We start from the raw sequence: 12,961 nt of genomic DNA, 5'->3' as shown, positions 1-12,961 counted from the left end.
TGTGCACCTGCCCGCCGAGTCCCGGTGACGGCTGCCCCCACGGTCACTGGCCGGGTCGCTGGCCTTGCTCTGGCCAAGCATGCCCCTGCCCGGCCTCTGCCCTGGGCACCCGGAGTCTCGCTGTTGGCGTCTTCCTGGGGTCCTGCCTGTCCCCCCCGCTGTGCCGGCCATCCTGGGGTGAGGTCCCCCAGGTGTGCTATGGCTCCGGCAGCCGGTGAGCAATTCCACGCCCGCCCCCATTGCCCACGGCTGTGATTTGTCCCTGTCACTGAGCGGAAGGAATTAAAATACAGCAAGGGTCCCGGCCGTGTGTGACACCGGCCTGGTACCCCCGAGGCCTGGCCGGGGGCCTGCACATGTTGGGGTCACTTCTGACCCCAGAGCTGGATGGACGCTTGGATCCACCCCTCTCCAGCCTGAGGCGCCGAGGCCCCGGGGGAGCAGGCGGTCGGCAAGTGTCCCGACCCGCGGGACAGCAACTGGGGTCGAGTACCTAGAAGGAGAAATGAGAGGGGCAGGAGACACAAGGATGGCAGCAAGACAAGTGCTGATCAAGCTGCAACTTTATTTTTTGAACTGCTCACTATATATCATTGAGGCATGGGAAAGAGGAAGGGCTTGTCTTCGCTACTGCAGTGCTGACGCAATCAAGAAAAACCCGCGGGGCCCTATTACGGAAGGGGCCCTGTTACGGGAAGCTACAAGATTAGGGAAGGGGGGTAGGGCGGTTACAGGCGCATGGCTTCTACAAGATTAGGGAGGGGGGCAGGGCGGTTACAGGCGCATGGCTTATAGTACATTTTATCTGACACGCCAGGTTTTTCTATTACCAAGAGGTAAGGCCACCTACTGCATGTCCTGACATATCCCCCTTCTTTATCAATTTAAGAAGGATAGCTGTGGTTTAGGCCGAGTTTGACGAACGAGCAGTGCCTGTCTTAGGAATCGACCCGAAACCCTAACACCTCTTACCCGTCGCTGGATATCCTTGCCAGTCCCCAAGGACTCCTGTCTTAGGCGGGTGTGGGTACGGGAAGGTGCCCGTCATTGGCTTACTGCTCATTTTATTGATAGGCCTGGGGCCCTTCCTGGGCTCCCGACTGGACAGCAATGAACGGGGAAGGTTAGCTGTTGAAAGGACCGTGACCTTATTGGCTATACTTTATTGGCCGGAGAGGGGATGATAAGTTTCCATGGGATCTTGCATGGCTAGACTCTGGTAATGTATTTGAATTGGCCTGGCTGCCAAATTGTCTACTTGTTGTTTGATGAAGGCCACGAGTCTATTGAAGAGACAAGGACCTACAGATAGTATAATAAGTATTCCAGCAAAGGGGCCTAGAAGTGGCAACAAATAGGGAAGCAGTCCATTCCATCCAGTCCAGAAGGGGTTTTCAGCCAGGGCACGTCGACGACGTTCCAGGTCTTCTTGAAGTGTTTTGATTTTATCACGAACAATGCCGGACTTGTTGGCGTAGAAGCAGCATGTTTCCTGTAAAGCCAAACAAATACCTCCCTGTTCGGCAGTAAGCAAGTCTAAGCCTCTACGGTTTGGAGAACGACTTCCGCTAGGGAGTCAATTTGATCCTGAAGGTCCTGAATGGTGGTGGATAGGGTTTGTACATCATTAATAAGCTGTTGGGACAATTGTCTATATTTGTGGACCGCAATTCCTAGTCCTGTTGAACCTGTAACCATCGCTGAGGAGATTCCCAATGTAGCTATTAAAGGAATAAATTGAACAGCTCGTTTCGGTCGCCCCGCAATATAATCAAAGGAGGGGATGGGAACAGGGGTATCTCCCGAAATGATTTCAATATTGGGGAAAAGCGTAGCATGTGCGCAATTACCGCTCCAATTTGCTGGTAGGACAGTATAGGCTAAATTATCCTTGCATACAAATACGGTGGAATTGGGGGCGTAAAGAGGGAAATCTATTGTTTCATTATCTGTACAAAAGGGAGCGAGGCCTACATCAATATTAAAGGAATTATTAAGGGGAGGTTTATAAAGGCAAGTGATGTTTTCAGCTGGGTAAGGAAGAACAGGAAAGGGATGTGTAGGCTGAGCGTTAGAGGAATCATTAAACATAGAGGTACTATTAAGCGGTAAAAATACGGCAAGAGGAAGGGGGGGTCCCTGGCGCAGACAGAGCCAACAGCTGTTTGCAAGGGAGGGGTTAGAGATATTAAGTAATTTATGGGACTCGGTGAGGATATCGGCGGTGTTGGCATCTAAGCCTTCCATTCCTCGAGATCGGATGTTAGCCAGAGGGTGGTATTGGAGAGAAGGATAAAGGCTTTCGAATGCGGTTTCGAGCATCTTTTGTGTTTTTAACCTGGTAAGTGTGTCCTGAGGGCCACCACCATCAGACACTCCCACAGGGGCTGCAGGGTACCAGCAGGCCACTTGTCCCTTAGGGGGGCAGGGAGGAGAGCTGAGGCGTGAAGACGATAAGTCTCCTCCAAATATTCCCCCATGATCTCCTGTTATAGTGGCAAACAATAAATGTTTACTCCCCTCATTACAGGTTTGATACTGAGTATAACAGGAGGAGTGCACAGAGTAGTGGATAGTACTATTGCATTCTGATGGGCATTGATCCTCAGGGCGGGAAGAGTCTAGTTTAGGTTTGAGAGTACACTGCCATTTGGAATCTGTGGCAGCCCGATATGCAGTTTTATCTCCACAGTCATGTGTAAAATGAGGCTTACGATTGAGGACTCGGGATCCATAGAGGTTGATGTTTGTGGGAGTAATACTGTTATGCCCCCCGAGCAGGTACAAGGGTTATGCTGTTGAAGGAGTTTTTGAATGGCCTGAGGGTTGTCAAACCCTGCAAAGACTGGTGGAGCCCAATGGATGGTGTAGATTGCCATTATCAGGAGAGCAAGGAAGAGGGACATTTTGTTAGGGCCCTTCAGAGGGGTTAATCAGTGAGCCCTCAGGAAATGTGGTAGGGAAGAGCGAATAGAGAGAAGATAAGATACACAAATAGCAACAATGGCAACAATACCGACAATAACAAGGAGTCCTGTAATGAGTCCCAGTAGAGTCCAGCCGGGTCTTTTTATTCCTGTAAACACAAGGGGAAAATATCCTCAGGGCCAGATGTAGGCTCTGGTGTAGGGTTAATATTAGAAGAGTTTGACGAATTAACTTGTTTAACTAATCTTTCAGGCAGCCATCTGGGTGCCGATTGCTTTTGATCCAGGATGCAGGCTGAGCCGCGGCCCCAGATAAGTACTGGATCTGGGCCATGCCAGCTGTTGGTGAGGGGGTCTCGCCACATCACCATAGGTGGAGCCGTATTAGGGGAAGGGTGCCAGTGACGGTCAGCAGCGGAATGACCATTATTATCCAAAGTTAAAAAATTTGTCACAAAAAGCGCATGATTTAAGCGATCGCGGGGAGAGGTAAAAGAGAAGGAAGTGGCTTTAAGCCGAGTGAGCCAAGTTTTTAATGTTTGGTGGCTCTCTCAACTATTCCTTGTCCCTGTGGGTTATAGGGAATGCCTGTAGCATGGCTAACATGGAGCGCTTCACAGAATTGTTTAAACTTAGTGCTGACATAAGCAGGACCATTGTCTGTTTTAATTTTAGCAGGTTTTCCCAGGACAGAAAGGGCAGTGACAAAGTGTGAGATGACATCCCTAGCAGCTTCTCCTGAATGGGGGGAAGCAAAGATAAAACCACTATACGTGTCTATAGACACATGGAGATACTTTAATTTGCCAAATTCTGGGAAATGCGTGACATCCATTTGCCACAACTGATTAGGGAGAAGACCACGCGGATTGACTCCTAAATGCGGTACAGGGAGGCTTGTGATGCATGTGGGACATTGTTTTACTATTTCACGAGCCTGATCTCGTGAAATCTTACAAAGTAAACGGAGGGATTGAGCATTTAGGTGATGTAACTTATGTAATTTTTGAGCTTCTTGTACTGATCCCATAATTATGGGGAAGGCAAGCCTCGTAGCTGCATCTGCCTGGGCGTTACCTTCTGATAGTGGCCCTGGTAGGTTTGTGTGTGCCCTGATATGTCCCAAGTAGAAAGGCTGTTGTCTCTTGTGAATTAACTTTTGAATTTGTGCAAATAAGGGCGTAGCGTTAGAAGTTGTCTTAAGAAAAGGGGAAGTTTCGAGTAACGGGATAGATTGAGCCACATATGCACTATCAGTAAAGATATTTACAGGCTGATCGAAAAATTGTGTAAAGACTTGAAGTACGGCATACAGTTCAACCAACTGAGTTGACTGATAAGATGTTTTAAATACATGAGAACGGTTATTTGCCACGAAGGCGGCCATCCCATTGGAAGATCCATCTGTAAACACCGTGACAGCCTTTGGAATGGGGTTACTTTTTGTAATTTTTGGGAAAATGAAGGAATAGGACTGGGCAAACTGTAGTACCGGGTCATCAGGGAGGTGATTGTCAAGAATCCCCATAAAGCCTGACATGGCTATTCCCCAGTCGTCAGATGTTTGAAGAAGGAACTGGGTCTGTTCTTGAGTATATGGCACTATTATTATATCGGGATCCTTTCCAAAATACTGGCGGGAAAGGGAGCGAGCCTTAATGATTAATGAAGTGGTTTGGGAAGAATATACAGAAATTACCTTAGACGAGGAGGTGGGGAGATGGACCCAGAAAAGAGGTTGACCCTTTTTACCAGGTGTGAGGGCCTTTTGCCAAAACACTCCAGTGGGCGTGTGTGGCGTGGCTAAGACAATAAAAGTTAAAGGGAGGGTATACGAAATTTGAGAGACAAATTGTTGGCTGATGGCTTGTGTTACTTGGTTTAACGCCTCTCTCGCAGCCGGGGTGAGTTCACGGGGGGAAGAGGGATCTGAGTTTCCTCGAAGGATGTCGTAAAGGGGCAAGAGAGTGTTGTTAGGGACCTTTATATAGGGCCTGAGCCACTGAATATCTCCTAAAAGTTTTTGAAAGTCGTTAAGGGTATGGAGGCAGTCTAAGCGAAACTGGATGCGAGGCACGAAAACCTCGTTTTGTTGTAATTTTAAGCCTAAATAGGTAAAGGGGTCTTGTAACTGAACCTTATCAGGGGCAATTTGTAAACCAAGGGCGAGAAGGGTTTTAGTAAGGTCCGTGAAGCAACGAAGTAGGTTTGATTTATTTTGGGCTGCCAATAGAATATCATCCATATAATGTAAAATATAAAGATGTGGCCAGCGTAAACGAATTGGGTCTACTGCTTGTGCCACAAATTTTTGACAAAGGGTGGGGCTATTGGCCATTCCTTGGGGTAAGACCTTCATTGAAATCTTTGCATTGGTCCCTGGAAGTTAACACGGGGAAGGCTAAAGGCGAAGAAAGGACGGTCATCAGGGTGTAAAGGAATAGTAAAAAAGCAATCCTTAAGATCTATAATTATTTTAAAATAACCATTTGGAATGGCTACAGGGGTGGGGATGCCAGGTTGGAGGGCACCCATGGGTGCCATGACCTTATTAACGGCACGCAAGTCCTGTAAAAGGCGCCATTTGCCAGATTTTTTCTTTATGACAAAAATGGGTGTATTCCAGGGAGAATTAGAAGGCTCTAAGTGTCCAGCCTCGAGCTGCTCCTGTACAAGCGCTGTAGCGGCATTTAGTTTTTCTTGAGTAAGCGGCCACTGGTCCACCCAAACAGGAGTTTGAGTATTCCATGTGATTTTATCTGCATGGGGTACAGGAAGGCCAGTGGCCGTTGCTAAAAATCCGAATATCCGAGCCCGTGTTTATCTGTTTTAGAGGGAGTTGTAATGGGTTGAGTTATGCCCTGTCTTGTTTTTCCAAGTCCCGTGCCAGGCACATAATCCATGCGCAGCATTTGTTGTGTGACCACGTTACTAGGGCTGCACAGGATAACTTCCATTTGGGAGAGAATGTCACGTCCCCACAGATTAACAGGAAGGCCTGGTAATACAAAAGGAGTTACAGTGCCCTGATTGCCTTCACTATCCTTCCAGTGTAATACCTTTGAGCTGACTTGGGGGTTATTAGATTGGCCTATACCTTGTAAGTCAGTAAAAGATGCGGTCAGCGGCCAGTGGGTGGGCCAATGATCTTGAGATATGACCGTGGCATCCGCCCCCGTATCTAGAATGCCCTTAAAATCCTTTCCTTCAATAGTAAGGGTTAGTGTAGGTCTATTTTTTGTGATTGGCTGGACCCAATAGGCATCCGAGGAGCCCAAAGGGGTAATGCCTCGGGCCTGGAGGAAATTGAGGATGTATTTTTAGTAATTAAAGGCATAAGAATTAGTTGTGCTAGGCGGGTGCCCTGTGGAACGGCAGCCACTCCGTTAATAGCGGCTGCTAGAATCTTTATTTGTCCGGTAAAATCACCGTCAATAATGCCAGGAAAAACTTGAATGCCCTTAAGGGTGGCTGATGCTCTACCAAGAATAAGAGCACAGGTACCCGAAGGCAGAGGGCCCCACACCCCTGTAGGGATAATTTGTGGGCCCTGGGTGGAATCTAATATTGTATCGGAGGCGGCACAGAGGTCCAGTCCTGCGCTACCTGGGGTTGCTCGTTGGAGGGAAGTAATTGTTGAGGCATTTGAGGAACTTGTTGTTGGGCTTGGGCCTGAGGAGGGACAAACCGTATCGCCCCAGGGTTTGTCCTTGGATAATTTGGGGCCAGGGGCTGGCCCCTCTGGGAGTTTCCCGCAGCCTAGGAGGGAGGGGCTGGCCTGAAGAATTAGTCTTTGACCTACATTCATTTGCCCAGTGATAACCCCTATGGCATCGAGGGCACAGGGTGGAAGGAAGTGGCCTACCTGGAGGGGATGGGGTTATATTTTGTGCCATAGGCCTGGTTGATGAGGCAGTGGGACAATCACGGGCAAAATGTCCAGGCTGTTTACAAGCATAGCAAGTGGAGGTTTTTGCGGAGGGGTTGTGAGCCGATTTAAATGCAGCTCCGATAGCCAGACCCATAGCGTGGGCTGATCCCACGCCAGCGCAGAGCCTCACGAATTCTGAAGGTCATTTTTATGTTTATGAGGCCGAAGAACGTCCTTACAAACTGGATTGGCGTTTTCAAAGGCAAGGTGTGTAACGAACGCGCTTCCACTCTCTCCGGGCCGACGAGTCTCTCAGCTGCCATATTAAGGCGCGAAACGAAATCACTATAAGGCTCGTCGGGCCCTTGTTGAACTTTAGCTAAAGAGGCGGTGACCGCTCCTCTCTGAGGGAGTTTTCTCCATGCCCCCATGCCGGCAGTGCTAATTTGTGTTAGTAACCCAGTAGGGAATTGGGCTTGTAAATTATTGGAGTTATACGGGGGATCTCCCAAAAGTTTTTTGAGGGTCCAATGTTTTGATGAGACTTTAGTAAGGTTTTGTTGAGCTAACTCTTTACAAATTTGAACATAATCAGCCCTCCACAGGACGTAATCACCCCCGCTGAGAGTGGCTCGGGCAAGAAAATCCCAATCATTAGGCGTGAACCAGCGGGTTTTTTGGTTTTCTAATAAGGCCTGAGTGTACGGGGCGGTGGGGCCGTATTGGTGCAAGCTGTTTTAAGTTTTTCAATAAATTTGAGACTAAGCCTTTTGTAAGATGACGGTTGTCCATCTCCCGGTCCCTGATGGGGGGCCTGATCCTCTCCCTCTGACCCCGGATCCTCACTGTCTTCCTCATGTTGGTGGGGTGAATTATCCTCATCCTCATCTTCCCATCAGTGTAGGGTCGGACTGGCCTTGGGCTTGTCTCCTGGTTACAGGGAAAGCCAGAAGGGGTTGGGTTTTGGGCTTGGTGTTATTTTGCTTAGATCGTGGAAGGGGTCGTTCCAAGGCGAGATGGCGGAGCTCATCATCGAGGGTTCTTAGTTCTTTAAGGAGCTGGATGTGCTCCCGCCTGGCTTGAAGTGACTGCCGCAGAGCCGACAAGTCAGGTATAGGTGGGTTAAGATCGTGGAAGGAGGGGGCGCAAACGGTAAGGGGTAGGTGAGGATTATATGGCGGGGTTTAGGGGGATCTGGGGCACTATGGGCAGTCTCCTCTCTCTCTTCAAAGGCTGACCGGTCTCGAATAACAGGATATAATTGGCCCGTCTTGTTGGAGAGGGAAGGGGTGGGCTCCTCGATCACATCTGGGGGGTCATCTGGGGTGCCATTATCAGAAACAGGGGGCATATCTAGAATGACAGAAGGGCATCTAGAGGGGGGTTGGGAGCATCGCCGTAGCGTCTCCTCGCCTTCCCTCACCAGGGCGTCGACAGCTTTATCTGTATGCCGGGTTTTTATAATATCATTAATTAGATTCCAATATGAAAAGATGGTAATAGGCACCTTGGCAGGGCCAAAAGTCTCATGGAAATCTTTTAGACAACTTCCAACTCTATTCCACTTAACCTCGTCAATTGTGCCTTCCTTGGGAAACCAGGGACACAGTCTTTCTATATGATCAAAAAACACTTTTAAATCTTTCTTTTTAACCCGAACTCCTCGTGTCTTGAGAGTATCTTTGAGGCTTTTAATGAACATTTCCCGTGACGATAATGCCTGCCCCATGGCTGTCACTTACCTTGCGCCGTCTTCGCTCCTCAGCGTCGACCGATGCTGATGATCTCGGGTGGGCAGTTCCGAGCTGGTCGCACAATCACTTGGATCCAAGTTTTCCTCCTGGAAGGCGGCGTTTCTCCAATCTTACAGGCACTTCGAGCCCCAAGGGCCACACTCGAGCCCCACGTTGGGCGCCAGATGTCCCGACCCGCGGGACAGCAACTGGGGTCGAGTACCTAGAAGGAGAAATGAGAGGGGCAGGAGACACAAGGATGGCAGCAAGACAAGTGCTGATCAAGCTGCAACTTTATTTTTGAACTGCTCACTATATATCATTGAGGCATGGGAAAGAGGAAGGGCTTGTCTTCGCTACTGCAGTGCTGACGCAATCAAGAAAAACCCGCGGGGCCCTATTACGGAAGGGGCCCTGTTACGGGAAGCTACAAGATTAGGGAAGGGGGGTAGGGCGGTTACAGGCGCATGGCTTCTACAAGATTAGGGAGGGGGGCAGGGCGGTTACAGGCGCATGGCTTATAGTACATTTTATCTGACACGCCAGGTTTTTCTATTACCAAGAGGTAAGGCCACCTACTGCATGGTCCCTGACAGGCAAGTGCCCATTGCGATGTGCCTGCCTCCAGCCCCTTCAGAGGAGAGGAGGAAGCTGGGAGGGGGTAGCTCGGGAGGGGGCACAGGGACAGACCCCAGGACCTGCCCCAGTAGGGGGGAGGTGTCCCTGCTGCGTGGGGCGGCCCGGGAGGGGCAGGTGCAGCTGAGGACGGGCCCGCCTGCCCGCGGCGTCGCCCTGGGCCTCCGCAGGGGTTTCCATCTCCGTGTGACGTTTGCTCGGTGAAGGCCTTGAGCTCCCTGCTCAGCTCCCTGGGGCCCTCGCGAGGCCGTGGGGCCCGCGTGGCCGGAGCCTGAGCTCACGCGTGGGGCCCGGCGAGGACAGAGCAGGGCCATCCGCGCCTCCCTCCTGAGCTGGGCCTGTCACTGGGGCAGCCCAGGCCAGTGGCCCCCTTCTGCCTGCTCCAGGCAGGTCCAGTGGAGGTGCCTCACTTCCTTGTCTGTCAAATGGTGGGGAGACCCCACTCTGCGCCCACTGGATGGGGACGAGCATCGGGTGGGAGGCTCGGGACACAGGCTGCTGTCCCTGCGGTGGGGTGGACCTGCATGGCCCCTGAAGGGCAGGGACCCGGTTCAGCCTGCTGGCTCTCTCCCTCTCTCTCTCTCTCTCACTCTCTCCCTCCCTCCCTCCCTCTCTTTGTCTTAAATTTATTTGAAAGTCACAGGGACAGAGAGAGAGAGAGAGAGAGAGAGAGAGAGAGAGAGAGGTCTTCCATCCACTGGTTCACTCCCCAAATGGCCGAAGTGGCCAGAGCTGCGCCGATCTGAAGCCAGGAGCCAGGAGCTTCTTCCGGGTCTTCCCACGTGGGTGCAGGGGCCCAAGGACTTGGGCCATCTTTTACTGCTTTCCTAGGCCACAGCAGAGAGCTGGATCGGAAGAGGAGCAGCTGGGACTTGAACCGGCACCCACATGGGAAGGCGGCGCTGCAGGCCGGGGCTTTACCCGCTGTGCCACGGAGCCGGCCCTGACTTTTGCATTTTAGGGTAGCACCTTGTGATCCGTCACACACGAGTCGGCACATCCTGCTTTCGGTTTTGCCTCCTGGCAAGACGGCTTGCACGGTCCTGCTGGTTCAGAAGGCTCCCTCAGCAGCCGGCCCCCGAGGCGAGATTCAGGAGTGAGTGGGTCCTGGGAGGCTGGTGAGGTGGCAGGATCAGAGCTGGCAGTGCCGTGGAAACCCCGGGCGCCGTGGCTGGGAGCGCTCCCAGCTGGCACCAGGGCGGAGGGAGCCAGGGTGTTCTCATTGCCCAGACCCCAGGCTGGCCCAGAGGAAGTCCACCCAGGCTGCAATGCCTGACAAGACATGTCCCCTGGACAGCTCGGGGACAGAGGAGCGTGCGGGGTGGAAGCCGGTTAGGACCCAGGCCGGCCGGCTCCAGCCCCCGGCGCCTGGCCCTCGGGTGCGCCCACCTGGCTGCGGTTCTGGCGCACAGCCCAGGGGCCCGGGGTCTCCCAAGGCAGAGACCACAGCAGCCGCTGGCCCCGGCCATGGCTCCTTCGGAGCCGGGACACGTGTCATCGCGCCAGAATAGCTCACTGGCCTGAGACTTCACCGCGCGCCGGCCAGCCCCGGGGCGCAGCGCCCGCTGCCTCACCGACGCGGATTTTCCATGTCAGGCCGGCCGGCTGGCGCGGCGGCCGTGTGCATCACGGCTCCGCAGAGCTCCTGGGGTCTGGAATTAGCGCCTCAGTTCCTGGTGCTGTGGGCTGGGGCGTGCAGCTGCGGTCATGACCAAGGCTCATGATGTCAGAGGATTCCTGGGGCTGGGTGGGGCCCCGAGCGCTCGGCTCCAGCCCCTCGTGGGGCGGAGGGGAAGGCAGGGCGGGCCCAGGGCTTGCAGCTACTTCGTGGAGGAACTGGGCTTGGGCACAGGGGAACCCGCTCTGCCAGACCCCCGGCCCCTTCTCCGGGGGGCTGGGTGGGAAACAGCCCCTGGCAGCCCCTGCCCACGTGGCCTGGGTGGGGAGGAGAGGGAGGTGCCGAGGGGCCCGAGTGTTCGTGGATTCCCCTGCGGCGCCCCCTCTCCGAACAAGACAGGGCCAGCCACGGCTTCCTTCCCGGCACGCGGCTTCTGCCACCTTCCCGGGCTTCCTTGGTGACTCCCTGGCCTCTGGCTTGTTGAGCAGTTCTGTTTTCAATGGAGTCAGTGTTTGTTGTGAGCAGCCCGACAGCAGCACCAGGTCACACAGCACGGCTGGGACCCGACCCCCAGGCAGAGCCCCACCCCCCAGCTGCCAGGATGCGCAGGGCAGACCACGGGGTCTCCAAGGCGGGGAGACCCTCTCCTCCCCTCCCTCTGCCCCCACAGCCCTTTCCCAGCAGGTCCTCCCGGGGCCTGGCCATCAGGGCTCCCGGACCAGGGCTCAGCCGGACGGGGCACGAGCTGCCGGCCCCTCTCTCTGCGGCAGCTCTGGCAGGTGCTGTGAGCCTGGAGCCCCCGTGAGAAGCGGGGCCCAGCCGAGGCTCGCCTCCAGGGCCGCCCCCTCCAGCCTGCTCCTGGGAGGCACGCGCCGACTCGGTGTGGGTTGAATGAGATGCCCGTGCACGATGTGCTGTCCCCACGGACACCCAGCCCCACCCAGCAGCTGTGCCTGGGAAAGCAGCCCGGCCCGGGGACCCAGCGAGCGGGGTGAGGGCGGCGCTGCACACGGAACGCACAACTTGTCCTTTGTTCTCAGAGCTGGGAAGATGGCCGCGGAGCATGAGCTGGTGGCCCGGCGAGCTCGCCGGGCTGCGTGGGAGAGGGACCCCTGCGAGCTCGCCGGGCTGCGTGGGGAGAGGGACCCCTGCATGGGCAGAGCCCGGTCGGCCGCACCTGCCCACACGGCTCCTCCAGCGGCCACTGCGGGACCCGGCCCCACTCGAGGGCTTCCCCTTCTCAGAGCACGAGTAGGTGCCCGTGCCCATCCGTGGCTACCCTGACCTGGAAGTACTTCCTGGCGCCTCCTCTCACCTGGGGTCGCTGGGTTGTACCAGCTCAAGGGATTGGGTGCCGGGAGCGGCCGGCCAGCCCCAGGGCTCAGGGAAGTGGAGCGGGTGAAACGCCGGGTTTCTGCTGGAGCGGGAGGAGGTGCCGACCCTTTGCGTCCACTCCCTGGGACCGTGGCCATGATGGCCGCTGCGCGTGGGCCTCTGAGCCTGGGCGGGGCCCTCGGCGTGGCAGGCAGAGGGCAGCCCCGTGAGAGCGAGCAGCGGTTCATGGCTGCCCTGGCCTCGGTAGAGACTCGGAGGGGGGCGGAGGGGTGGGAGGACCTGGGAGTGAAAGGGCGTGTGTGTGTGTGCACGTGTGTGCGTGTGCAGGTGCGCCGTGATGGGGCGGGGGCTGGGACGGCCGCTGGGGCGGACGGCGAGCGTGAGGCCCAGGCGCGCACCCTCGGTTCCCTAATAGGTCCCGGATGAGCTGAGGACGGAACGCCGGAGGCGGCCAGCATCGGGTCACGTCCGGGCCGCTGGGGACTGGAGGTTGCAGGGGCCGTGGCCGCCCAGGGGTCTGACTTCTAGGAGTCTCTGCAGTAGCGCAGGAGGGGTCCCGGGGTCTCTGTCGACCCTGGGGCTTCCCTGGGGTCATGAGGACGGCCTCTGTCTCCACCTTGGTCTGGGGGCCTCTTCCGTGTGCGTGGCTCCCCACGAGCAGCCCTGCACTCTGCCAGGCTGCGCCCCCACCTTGCCGCCACACTGGGATCCTGGCAAGCTGTGACCTCCGGGGCCGCCCACCTGTGCCATCCAGGGTGACGACCCTGCCCACCTGCGCCGTCCTGGGGTGACGGCCCTGCCCACCTGCGCCGTCCTGGGGTGACGACCCTGCCCACCTGCG

The 12,961-nt window shown here is 55.0% G+C and overlaps 1 long non-coding RNA gene across 1 annotated transcript; it reads right to left on the bottom strand.

Annotated features, from left to right (window-relative positions):
• Positions 1-3,009: 3,009 nt before the first annotated feature.
• Positions 3,010-9,120, bottom strand: LOC133771440 (uncharacterized). Its single transcript, XR_009867572.1, has 2 exons — positions 8,541-9,120; positions 3,010-3,076 (listed from the first exon to the last, which is right to left on the bottom strand). It is a non-coding gene; the product is annotated as an uncharacterized LOC133771440 (long non-coding RNA).
• Positions 9,121-12,961: the final 3,841 nt, after the last annotated feature.

This window comes from Lepus europaeus, chromosome 12 (assembly GCF_033115175.1).
Source record: "Lepus europaeus isolate LE1 chromosome 12, mLepTim1.pri, whole genome shotgun sequence".
Lineage (NCBI taxonomy): Eukaryota > Metazoa > Chordata > Mammalia > Lagomorpha > Leporidae > Lepus > Lepus europaeus.
The sequence above is the reverse complement of the archived record's forward strand: the minus strand, read 5'-3'. Positions and strand labels throughout refer to the sequence as shown.